Below are 12,518 nucleotides of genomic sequence, written 5' to 3' on the forward strand. Positions count from 1 at the left end.
TAGGGAATGTCTATCACTGATTGATAAATACCATCAAACTCTTATTAGAAAAGAAAGTTTATCTTCTTCTCTTCTTATTTTCCCTTTCCCAAATAATCAGAAAACAGTCCAGACACTAAAGAAAATAATATATTGGTTTACAGAGAGACCAGGGTTTCCTCTTTCCACTTAAGACTTATATTCTGTTTGAATTTCTTACAAAATGTATAACGTATTTTTGATGAAATAAGCAAAGAAATAGTTTACAAACAATCAGAACTACTGTGGAATGAGTAGATAATGTATCAAGCTAAAATCATCCTCGAGGAAAAATAATACTTAATAAATGCTTCATTATTAATATACTTGATGACATCTCTATGATACCTATGGTAATGATACAAAATGGAATCATTGTAAATTAATTTACTTCAAACTCAAACTGGCTTTCAAGGATGGTCCACAGCCTGTGCATCCCTATTTTACTGCAATTCCCACCAACCACAATAGCAAACCCAGATTTTCCCCAACTCTCATTAAGATCTTTAACCTGTCTAATATTCCTTCTCCTGATTAATAGAAGTCCCTTCATTTCATCCTGCATCAGTTTTTAATGTCTCCCAAAACTTCAGGAAGACTGTTGCAATAACTACCTACTCAATCTTTGCAATTTTGATATTTACCCTCTCTCCTACTTCTTTCTCTCCATCAGGAAAATGCCTGTTTCCAAGTTTCTTATTTACCTTGTGCGTGTGTGTGTGTGTGTGTGTGTGTGTGTGTGTGTGTGTGTGTGGTGAGCCTAATATATAAAAATGTAATATATCTGAAAATAGCACAAATGAGGTAGGCAGAAGCAACAGTGTTAAGTATTGGGCTAAAGAAATGATTCCACATGATAACTCAAATGCACAAGAACAAATGAAGAGAACCAGAATAATAAAATAAAAGTTACTATCCAAAAGCTATAAGCATGCACTTGATTGACTTTCTTCTCTCAACTTTTTTAAATAACAGAGAATTATATAAATAACTTTAATAATGTATTGCTAGGTTTGTAAAATGTATAAACGTAACATGTATAACAATACCACAAAAAGCTGAGTGGACCTTAAAAGGGAAGGGGCCACACCATATACAAAAGTAAGTCAAAATGGATCAAAGACCTAAACACAGAGCTAAAACTATAAACTCTTAGAAGAAAACACAGGAGTAAATCTTCATGACGGCAGATATGGCAATGGGTTCTTAGATATGACATGAAAAACACGAACAACAACAAAAAAGATAAACTGAACCTCATCAAAATTAAAGTCTTTTGCACTTCAAAGAACACCATCAAGAAAGTAACAACTCACAAAATAGGATACAATATTTGCAAATCATATATCAGATAAGGAATTTGAATCTAGAATATATAAAGAGCTCTTACAAGTCAATGATAAAAAGACAACCCAATTTTTACATAGGCACTGGACACAAACAGACAGTTCTCAAAGGAAAATTTTAAAATGGCTAATAAGCACATGAAAAGATGCCTCATATCATTAGTAATCAGGGAAATGCTATTCAAAGACCACAATGAGGGGGAGGGGCAAGATGGCGGAAGAGTAAGACGCGGAGATCACCTTCCTCCCCACAGATACATGAGAAATACATCTACACGTGGAACTGCTCCTACAGAACACCCACTGAACGCTGGCAGAAGACGTCAGACCTCCCAAAAGGCAAGAAAATCCCCACGTACTTGGGTAGGGCAAAAGAAAAAAGAAATAACAGAGACAAAAGAATAGGGACGGGACCTGCACCAGTGGGAGGGAGCTGTGAAGGAGGAAAGGTTTCCACACACTAGGAAGCCCCTTCGTGGGCAGAGACTGCGGGTAGCAGAGGGGGGAAGCTTCGGAGCCACGGAGGAGAGCGCACCCACATTGGTGCGGAGGGCAAAGCGGAGATTCCCGCACAGAGGAGCGGTGCCGACCAGCACTCACCAGCCCGAGAGGCTTGTCTGCTCAGCCGCCGGGGCGGGCGGGGCCTGGGAGCTGGGGCTCGGGCTTCGGTGCTAGCCGGGAGGGAGTCCGGGAAAAAGACTGCAGCTGCCAAAGAGGCAAGAGAATTTTTCTTGCCTCTTTGTTTCGCGGCGCGCAAGGAGAGGGGATTCAGAGCGCCGCCTAAACGAGTTCCAGAGACGGGCGCGAGCCGCGGCTATCAGCGCGGATCCCACAGCAACAGGGACGCAGAGGGAAAAACGGAGAGATTCCCGCACAGAGGCTCGGCGCCGAGCAGCACTCACCAGCCCGAGAGGCTTGTCTGCTCACCCGCCGGGGCGGGCGGGGGCTGGGAGCTGAGGCGCGGGCTTCGGTCGGATCCCAGGGAGAGGACTGGGGTTGGCTGCGTGAACACAGCCTGAAGGGGCCAGCGCACCACAACTAGCCGGGAGGGTGCACGAGAAAAAGTCTGCAGCTGCCGAAGAGGCAGGAGACTTTTTCTTGCCTCTTTGTTTCGCGGCGTGCAAGGAGAGGGGATTCAGAGCGCCACTTAAACGAACTCCAGAGACGGGCGCGAGCCGCGGCTATCAGCGCGGACCCCAGAGACGGGCATGAGACGCTGAGGCTGCTGCTGCCGCCACCAAACAGCCTGTGGGCGAGCACAGGTCATTCTCCACACCACCCCTCCCGGGAGCCTGTGCAGCCCGCCACGGCCAGGCTCCCGTAATCCGGGGACAACTTCCCCAGGAGAACGCACGGCGCGCCTCAGGCTGCTGCAACGTCACGCCGGCTTCTGCCGCCGCAGGCTCGCCCCGCCTCCTCCGTACCGCTCCCTCCCCCCGGCCTGACTGAGCCAGAGCCCCCGAATCAGCTGCTCCTTTAACCCCGTTCTGTCTGGGCGGGGAACAGACACCCTCAGGGGACCTACATGCAGAGGCGGGTCCAAATCCAAAGCTGAACCCCGGGAGCTGTACGAACAAAGAAGAGAAAGGGAAATCTCTCCCAGCAGCCTCAGAAGCAGCGGATTAAAGCTCCACAAACAACTTGATGTGCCTGCATCTGTTGAATACCTGAATAGGCAACGAATCATCCCAAATTTAGGAGATGGACTTTGGGAGCAGGATATATTAACTTTTCCCCTTTTCCTTTTTTTTGTGAGTGTAGATGTGTATGCTTCTGGGTGAGATTTTGTCTGTATAGCTTTGCTCTCACCGTTAGTCCTAGGGTTAGGTCCGTCCGTTTTTTTTTTTTGGCTTAAAAAATTTTTTTTTCCCTAATAAATGTTTTCTTAATAATTTTTTCCTTATTTTCTATTTTTAAAAAAATTTTAATAAGTTTTTTCATATTTTTTATTTTAAAAAATTAAAAAATTTTTTTTCTTAATAAATTTTTTCTAAATAATTTTTTTCTTATTTTTAGTATAAAAAATTAATAAATCTATTTTTAAAAATTAAAAGAATTTTTTTTCTTAATAAATTTACTCTTAATAATTTTTTTTCTTATTTTTTATTATAATTGCTTTATTTTATTTTATTTTATCCTCTTTTTTTCTTTCTTTCCATTTTTTCTCCCTTTTATTCTGAGCCGTGTGGATGAAAGGCTCTTGGTGCTCCAGCCAGGCATCAGGGCTGTGCCTCTGAGGTGGGAGAGCCAACTTCAGGACACTGGTCCACAAGAGACCTCCCAGCTCCATGTAATACCAAACGGCGAAAATCTCTCACAGATCTCCATCTCAACATCAAGACCCAGCTTCACTCAACGACCAGCAAGCTACAGTGCTGGACACCCTATGCCAAACAACTAGCAAGAGAGGAACACAGCCCCATCCATTAACAGAGAGGCTGCCTAAAATCATAATAAGGCCACAGACACCCCAAAACACACCACCAGACGTGGACGAACCCACCAGAAAGACAACATCCAGCCTCATCCACCAGAACACAGGCACTAGTTCCCTCCACCAGGAAACCTACACAACCCACTGAACCAACCTTAGCCACTGGGGACAGATACCAAAAACAACGGGAACTACGAACCTGCAGCCTGTGAAAAGGAGACCCCAAACACAGTAAGATAAGCAAAATGAGAAGACAGAAAAACACACAGCAGATGAAGGAGCAGGGTCAAAACACACCAGACCTAACAAATGAAGAGGAAATAGGTAGTCTACCTGAAAAAGAATTCAGAATAATGATAGTAAGGATGATCCAAAGTCTTGGAAATAGAATAGACAAAATGCAAGAAACATTTAACAAGGACGTAGAAGAACTAAAGAGGAATCAAGAAACGATGACAAGCACAATAAATGAAATTAAAAATACTCTAGATGGGATCAATAGCAGAATAACTGAGGCAGAAGAACGGATAAGTGACCTGGAAGATAAAATGGTGGAAATAACTACTGCAGACCAGAATAAAGAAAAAAGAATGAAAAGAACTGAGGACAGTCTCAGAGACCTCTGGGACAACATTAAACGCACCAACATTCGAATTATAGGGGTCCCAGAAGAAGAAGAGAAAAAGAAAGGGACTGAGAAAATATTTGAAGAGATTATAGTTGAAAACTTCCCTAATATGGGAAAGGAAATAGTTAATCAAGTCCTGGAAGCACAGAGAGTCCCATACAGGATAAATCCAAGGAGAAACACACCAAGACACATATTAATCAAACTATCAAAAATTAAATATAAAGAAAACATATTAAAAGCAGCAAGGGAAAAACAACAGATAACACACAAGGGCATCCCCATAAGGTTAACAGCTGATCTTTCAGCAGAAACGCTGCAAGCCAGAAGGGAGTGGCAGGATATACTTCAAGTGATGAAGGAGAAAAACCTACAACCAAGATTACTCTACCCAGCAAGGATCTCATTCAGATTTGATGGAGAAATTAAAACCTTTACAGACAAGCAAAAGCTGAGAGAGTTCAGCACCACCAAACCAGCTTTACAACAAATGCTAAAGGAACTTCTCTAGGCAAGAAACACAAGAGAAGGAAAACACCTACAATAACAAACCCAAAACATTTAAGAAAATGGGAATAGGAACATACATATCGATAATTACCTTAAATGTAAATGGATTAAATGCTCCCACCAAAAGACACAGACTGGCTGAATGGATACAAAAACAAGACCCATATATATGCTGTCTACAAGAGACCCACTTCAGACCTAGAGACACATACAGACTGAAAGTGAGGGGATGGAAAAAGATATTCCATGCAAATGGAAATCAAAAGAAAGCTGGAGTAGCAATTCTCATATCAGACAAAATAGACTTTAAAATAAAGACAATTACAAGAGACAAAGACGGACACTATATAATGATCAAGGGATCGATCCAAGAGGAAGGTATAACAATTGTAAATATTTATGCACCCAACATAGGAGCACCTCAATACATAAGGCAAATACTAACAGCCATAAAAGGGGAAATCGACAGTAACACAATCATAGTAGGGGACTTTAACACCCCACTTTCACCAATGGACAGATCATCCAAAATGAAAATAAATAAGGAAACACAAGCTTTAAATGATACATTTAACAAGATGGACTTAATTGATATTTATAGGACATTCCACCCAAAAACAACAGAATACACATTTTTCTCAAGTGCTCATGGAACATTCTCCAGGATAGATCATATCTTGGGTCACAAATCAAGCCTTGGTAAATTTAAAAAAATTGAAATCGTATCAAGTATCTTTTCCGACCACAACGCTATGAGACTAGATATCAATTACAGGAAAAGATCTGTAAAAAATACAAACACATGGAGGCTACACAATACACTACTTAATAACGAAGTGATCACTGAAGAAATCAAAGGGGAAATCAAAAAATACCTAGAAACAAATGACAATGGAGACACGACGATCCAAAACCTATGGGATGCAGCAAAAGCAGTTCTAAGAGGGAAGTTTATAGCAATACAAGCCTACATCAAGAAACAGGAAACATCTCGAATAAACAACCTAACCTTGCACCTGAAGCAATTAGAGAAAGAAGAACAAAAAAACCCCAAAGCTAGCAGAAGGAAAGAAATCATAAAGATCAGATCAGAAATAAATGAAAAAGAAATGAAGGAAACAATAGCAAAAATCAATGAAACTAAAAGCTGGTTCTTTGAGAAGATAAACAAAATTGATAAACCATTAGCCAGACTCATCAAGAGAAAAAAGGAGAAGACTCAAATTAATAGAATTAGAAATGAAAAAGGAGAAGTAACCACTGACACTGCAGAAATACAAACGATCATAAGAGATTACTACAAGCAACTCTATGCTAATAAAATGGACAACCTGGAAGAAATGGACAGATTCTTAGAAATGCACAACCTGCCGAGACTGAACCAGGAAGAAATAGAAAATATGAACAGACCAATCACAAGCACTGAAATTGAAACTGTGATTAAAAATCTTCCAACACACAAAAGCCCAGGACCAGATGGCTTCACAGGCGAATTCTATCAAACATTTAGAGAAGAGCTAACACCTATCCTTCTCAAACTCTTCCAAAATATTGCAGAGGGAGGAACACTCCCCAACTCATTCTACGAGGCCACCATCACCCTGATACCAAAACGAGGCAAAGATGTCACAAAGAAAGAAAACTACAGGCCAATATCACTGATGAACATAGATGCAAAAATCCTCAACAAAATACTAGCAAACAGAATCCAACAGCACATTAAAAGGATCATACACCATGATCAAGTGGGGTTTATTCCAGGAATGCAAGGATTCTTCAATATACGCAAATCAATCAACGTGATACATCATATTAACAAATTGAAGGAGAAAAACCATATGATCATCTCAATAGATGCAGAGAAAGCTTTCGACAAAATTCAACACCCATTTATGATAAAAGTCCTGCAGAAAGTAGGCATAGAGGGAACTTTCCTCAACATAATAAAGGCCGTATATGACAAACCCACAGCCAACATTGTCCTCAATGGTGAAAAACTGAAACCATTTCCACTAAGATCAGGAACAAGACAAGGTTGCCCACTCTCACCACTATTATTCAACATAGTTTTGGAAGTGTTAGCCACAGCAATCAGAGACGAAAAAGAAATAAAAGGAATCCAAATCGGAAAAGAAGAAGTAAAGCTGTCACTGTTTGCAGATGACATGATACTATACATAGAGAATCCAAAAGATGCTACCAGAAAACTACTAGAGCTAATCAATGAATTTGGTAAAGTAGCAGGATACAAAATTAATGCACAGAAATCTCTTGCATTCCTGTATACTAATGATGAAAAATCTGAAAGTGAAATTAAGAAAACACTCCCGTTTACCATTGCAACAAAAAGAATAAAATACCTAGGAATAAACCTACCTAAGGAGACAAAAGACCTGTATGCAGAAAATTATAGGACACTGATGAAAGAAATTAAAGATGATACAAATAGATGGAGAGATATACCATGTTCTTGGATTGGAAGAATAAACATTGTGAAAATGACTCTGCTACCCAAAGCAATCTACAGATTCAATGCAATCCCTATCAAACTACCACTGGCATTTTTCACAGAACTAGAACAAAAAATTTCACAATTTGTATGGAAACACAAAAGACCCCGAATAGCCAAAGCAATCTTGAGAACGAAAAATGGAGCTGGAGGAATCAGGCTCCCTGACTTCAGACTATATTACAAAGCTACAGTAATCAAGACAGTTTGGTACTGGCACAAAAACAGAAATATAGATCAATGGAACAGGATAGAAAGCCCAGAGATAAGCCCACGCACATATGGTCACCTTATCTTTGATAAAGGAGGCAAGCATATACAGTGGAGAAAAGACAGCCTCTTCAATAAGTGGTGCTGGGAAAATTGGACAGGTACATGTAAAAGTATGAAATTAGAACACTCCCTAACACCATACACAAAAATAAACTCAAAATGGATTAAAGACCTAAGTGTAAGGCCAGACACTATCAAACTCTTAGAGGAAAACATAGGCAGAACACTGTATGACATAAGTCACAGCAAGATCCTTTTTGACCCAGGTCCTAGAGAAATGGAAATAAAAACACAAATAAACAAATGGGACCTAATGAAACTTAAAAGCTTTTGCACAGCAAAGGAAACCATAAACAAGACCAAAAGACAACCCTCAGAATGGGAGAAAATATTTGCAAATGAAGCAACGGACAAAGGATTAATCTCCAAGATTTACAAGCAGCTCATGCAGCTCAATAACAAAAAAACAAACAACCCAATCCAAAAATGGGCAGAAGACCTAAATAGACATTTCTCCAAAGAAGAGATACAGATTGCCAACAGACACATGAAAGAATGCTCAACATCATTAATCATTAGAGAAATGCAAATCAAAACTACAATGAGGTATCATCTCACACCGGTCAGAATGGCCATCATCAAAAAATCTAGAAACAATAAATGCTGGAGAGGGTGTGGAGAAAAGGGAACCCTCTTGCACTGTTGGTGGGAATGTAAATTGATACAGCCACTATGGAGAACAGTATGGAGGTTCCTTAAAAAACTACAAATAGAACTACCATATGACCCAGCAATCCCACTACTGGGCATATACCCTGAGAAAACCATAATTCAGAAAGAGTCATGTACCAAAATATTCATTGCAGCTCTGTTTACAATAGCCAGGACATGGAAGCAACCTAGGTGTCCATCATCGGATGAATGGATAAAGAAGATGTGGCACATATATACAATGGAATATTACTCAGCCATAAAAAGAAATGAAATGGAGGTGTTTGTAATGAGGTGGATGGAGTTAGAGTCTGTCATACAGAGTGAAGTAAGTCAGAAAGAGAAAAACAAATACAGTATGCTAACACATATATATGGAATCTAAGGGAAAAAAAAAAAAAAAAAAAAAGAGGTCATGAAGAACCTAGTGGCAAGATGGGAATAAAGACACAGACCTACTAGAGAATGGACTTGAGGATATGGGGAGGGGGAGGGGTGAGATGTGACAGGGTGAGAGAGTGTCATGGACATATATACACTACCAAATGTAAAATAGATAACTAGTGGGAAGCAGCCGCATAGCACAGGGAGATCAGCTCGGTGCTTTGTGACCACCTAGAGGGGTGGGATAGGGAGGGTGGGAGGGAGGGAGATGCAAGAGGGAAGAGATATGGCAACATATGTATATGTGTAACTGATTCACTTTGTTGTAAAGCAGAAGCTAGCACACCATTGTAAAGCAATTATACTTCAATAAAGATGTTTAAAAAAAAAAAAAAAAAAACCACAATGAGATACATTTCATACTCGTTAGGATAGCTAGAATCAAAAAGTCAGACAATATTAAGCGCTGGGGAGGATGTGAAAAACTGGAAGTCCCATACACTGCTGGAGAGAATGTAAAATGGTGTAGTCACTTTGGAAAACATTCAAGCAGTTCTTAAATGATTAAGCATAAAGTAATCACATGACCCAATAATTCTACCCTGAGGTATATAGTCAAGAGAAATACAAAAATATATCCAGGAATTCCCTGGCAGTAGAGTGGTTAAGACTCTGTGCTTTCACTACCAAGGATGCAGGTTCGATCCCTGGTTGGGGAACTAAGATCCCACAAGCCACGCAGCGCGGCCAAAAAAAAAACAAAACACATATATCCACATAAAAACTTGTACATGAATTTTTATAGCACCATTATTCATAAAAGCCAAAAGCTGGAAACAACTCAAATGTCCATCAACCAATGAGTAGATGGACAAAATGTGACATATTCCTACCTTGGAACATTATTTGACAATAAAAAGGAAGGAAGTACTGATAAATGCTTCAACATGTGTAAACCTAGAAAACATGTAAACTGAAAGAAGCCAGTCACAAAGACCACATATTATATTCTCATTTTTACAAAATGCCAGAATAGGCAAACCTATGAGGAAAGAAAGTAGATTAGTTGTTGCTTAGGACTTAGAGGATAGGGGTAGTGGTAGGAAGGTTAGAGTTAAAGAGAACAGGTTTCTTGCTAAGCAGATGAAACAGTATTTAAAATTGTCTGTGGCAACAGTTCCAGAGTTTTCTGTGAATATACCAAAAAAAAAAAAAAGCTGAATTATATGATGTGGATCTTAATAAAGCTTTTTTTTAAAAAAAACCTAGGTGAGAAATCAGTGATGCTATTCCAGTCCTTTGTGGCTAGAGCATAGTTTTTACTAGATAAGAAACTGTCTTTTGGATATGTAACTATTTGCGAGCTAATTATGTTTTTTATTTTATTATGTGTTTTCACAACAAATGTTTACCAAAAATATCATGGAAGAGACGCAAGATAATATGAAATAAAAACAAAATGCTATGAAAAACCAGAGAACAAGAAAGCGATTCAAAAATTTTTTTTAATGTTTGCCTAAATAAAATTGCAAGGATGGAAGATAAAAAGAATAAAATCTCTCAGGAAAAAAAAAGAGGAGCGCTAAAAAGACAAAGAAAAATGAGAGAAAAGGCAAGTGCCACAGGGGACCAATGTCCAATGTTGGACTAACATAACAGTAGTTATTAAGCAGATGAGGAAAAAAATGAAGAGAAGAAACCTAACAAAAAATAATACAAGAAAATATCCCAGAGTTGAAAAAAGAAAATCTCCAAACCAATAGGGCCTAGAGCAAAAGGCTCAAAAAAAATGAACAAACGAACAAAAAATATATATATACACACATATATATATATTTATGTGCATCTACAAAGAAACAAGATATTAAACCAGACTGAATTCTCAACAGCAACAATATGTCATGGAGTACGGTGAAGCAAGGACTTTAAAGGTTTAGAGGAAACCTATTTGGATCTAGAATTCTCTTAACTCACAAAACTACTGGGAACTATGAAAATAAAAGACATTTTCAAAGATGCAAAGATGCAAAATTGACTTCCACACATTCTTTCCGAGTAAATTACTTGAGATTATATTCCTGCAAAATGAAACAGTAAAGCAAAAAGGAGAAAGACATCAGATCCAGTAAGTGGTGGATCCAAACCATGAAAGCAATCTTAAGTCCTACAGCAGTCACTTTGCAGCAGGTCTAAAAAAGTATCCCCCCAAAGTGAACAGAAAGATGACATTAGGAGAGATGTCATCTGACCAAAAAAATATGAATGTTTTGGTATGTTCAGAAGCTTGGAAAACTTGAGACTACTTGAATGTTAAAGAAAGGAGAATTCTTGGGACTTCCCTGGTGGTCCACTGGTTAAGACTCCGAATTCCCAATGCAGAGGGCCGGAATTCTGGTCAGGGAACTAGATCCTACATGCCGCAACTACGATCCCACATGCTGCAACTAAAGATCCCACGTGCGGCAACGAAGATCCCACATGCCTCAATTAAGACCCAGCGCAGCTAAATAAATAAATAAATATTTTTAAAAAAAAAAAAAAAAAGGAGAACTCTTGAAATTATCACCTTTACTGAGACTATCAGGAGATCTCATTGGGTCCTTTTTCTCCATTTACATGAATCACTTCAAGAAGCCCCACACATTCCTGTCCCTGCAGGAATATGTAGGCTGTGCAGAAGGTGATACAATCGCCCCCATTCCTATCCCTTTGAACTCTATGTTCCCCTTCAACCCACTATCTTTTTCCAAGCATTTGTCACCATCTGACACACTATGTTTATGTATCCATTAGTTTATCTCCCTCTAGTAGAATGTAAGCTCCGAGAGAACAGGGATTTTTACCTTTTTAACTTCTGAATATCCAATGCCTTGAATGATATTTGGTGCGTACAGAAGATATACAACATACATTTGTTGAATGAAAGAATAAACTTAATTCCAGGAGCATTTCCCATTGAGTGGCCAGAGGTAGTAATAAAATCCACAGAGAATATTTAACTCTAGCACTCTACATAGCTCTATGATGAAAAACACTGTCATTACTCATAGAAATGTAAAAACTATTCATTGGTTTTCAACTCTTAGAATTAACCTAGAAATAAATCAAGTAAAGCTTAATAACTGTCCCAGAACAAACTATAAGTGTTATCAGTCTTGGCAATATAAAAATGTAGAAGGAGTGAAGTGGAGAGAGTGGATATTAAGGTCCTAATCTTAAAAGTGAGGAGTCAAAAGATACTGTCTACAGTCAATGAAACAAAAATGGAGATTCAAGTATAATGATTCAAATTTCCTGTGACCAAAGAAGAACTGAGGTTAGTGTTACAACTGTATAAGGCTGAGGAAGAAATCAAAAGACAAGAAATAGAATGTCATTTATATAGTATATGGAAATAGCTATCAAAATAACCAAAAGCAGAAATGTTTAAATTGATTGCTAAATGACAAGATTGAAGGTGAGGAAAAGTGGGTTGGGGAATATTACTTTTATTAAACCTAGTCTACTAGCTATTTGAACCAAGTCTATGTATTACTTTGATAGGAAAAATTAAGTACAGAAAAAAGATCATCAGAAGCTAAGATTCAACACTGAAGTAAAAATGGCCCAAAAGCTGGTTGAGGTACAAAATCCTTAATCGGAACACAAACCCTAGGAATTCCCTGGCGGTCCAGTGGCTAGGACTCTGCACTTTCACTGCGGAGG

At 38.9% G+C, this 12,518-nt stretch overlaps 1 protein-coding gene across 1 annotated transcript in view; it reads right to left on the reverse strand.

Annotated features, from left to right (window-relative positions):
* ATAD2B (ATPase family AAA domain containing 2B) overlaps positions 1-12,518 on the reverse strand; it is a 167,568-nt gene that overhangs the window by 113,412 nt on the left and 41,638 nt on the right. The gene's annotated exons all lie outside the window — the stretch shown is intronic.

The sequence above is a fragment of the Eubalaena glacialis genome, chromosome 14 (assembly GCF_028564815.1).
Source record: "Eubalaena glacialis isolate mEubGla1 chromosome 14, mEubGla1.1.hap2.+ XY, whole genome shotgun sequence".
NCBI lineage: Eukaryota > Metazoa > Chordata > Mammalia > Artiodactyla > Balaenidae > Eubalaena > Eubalaena glacialis.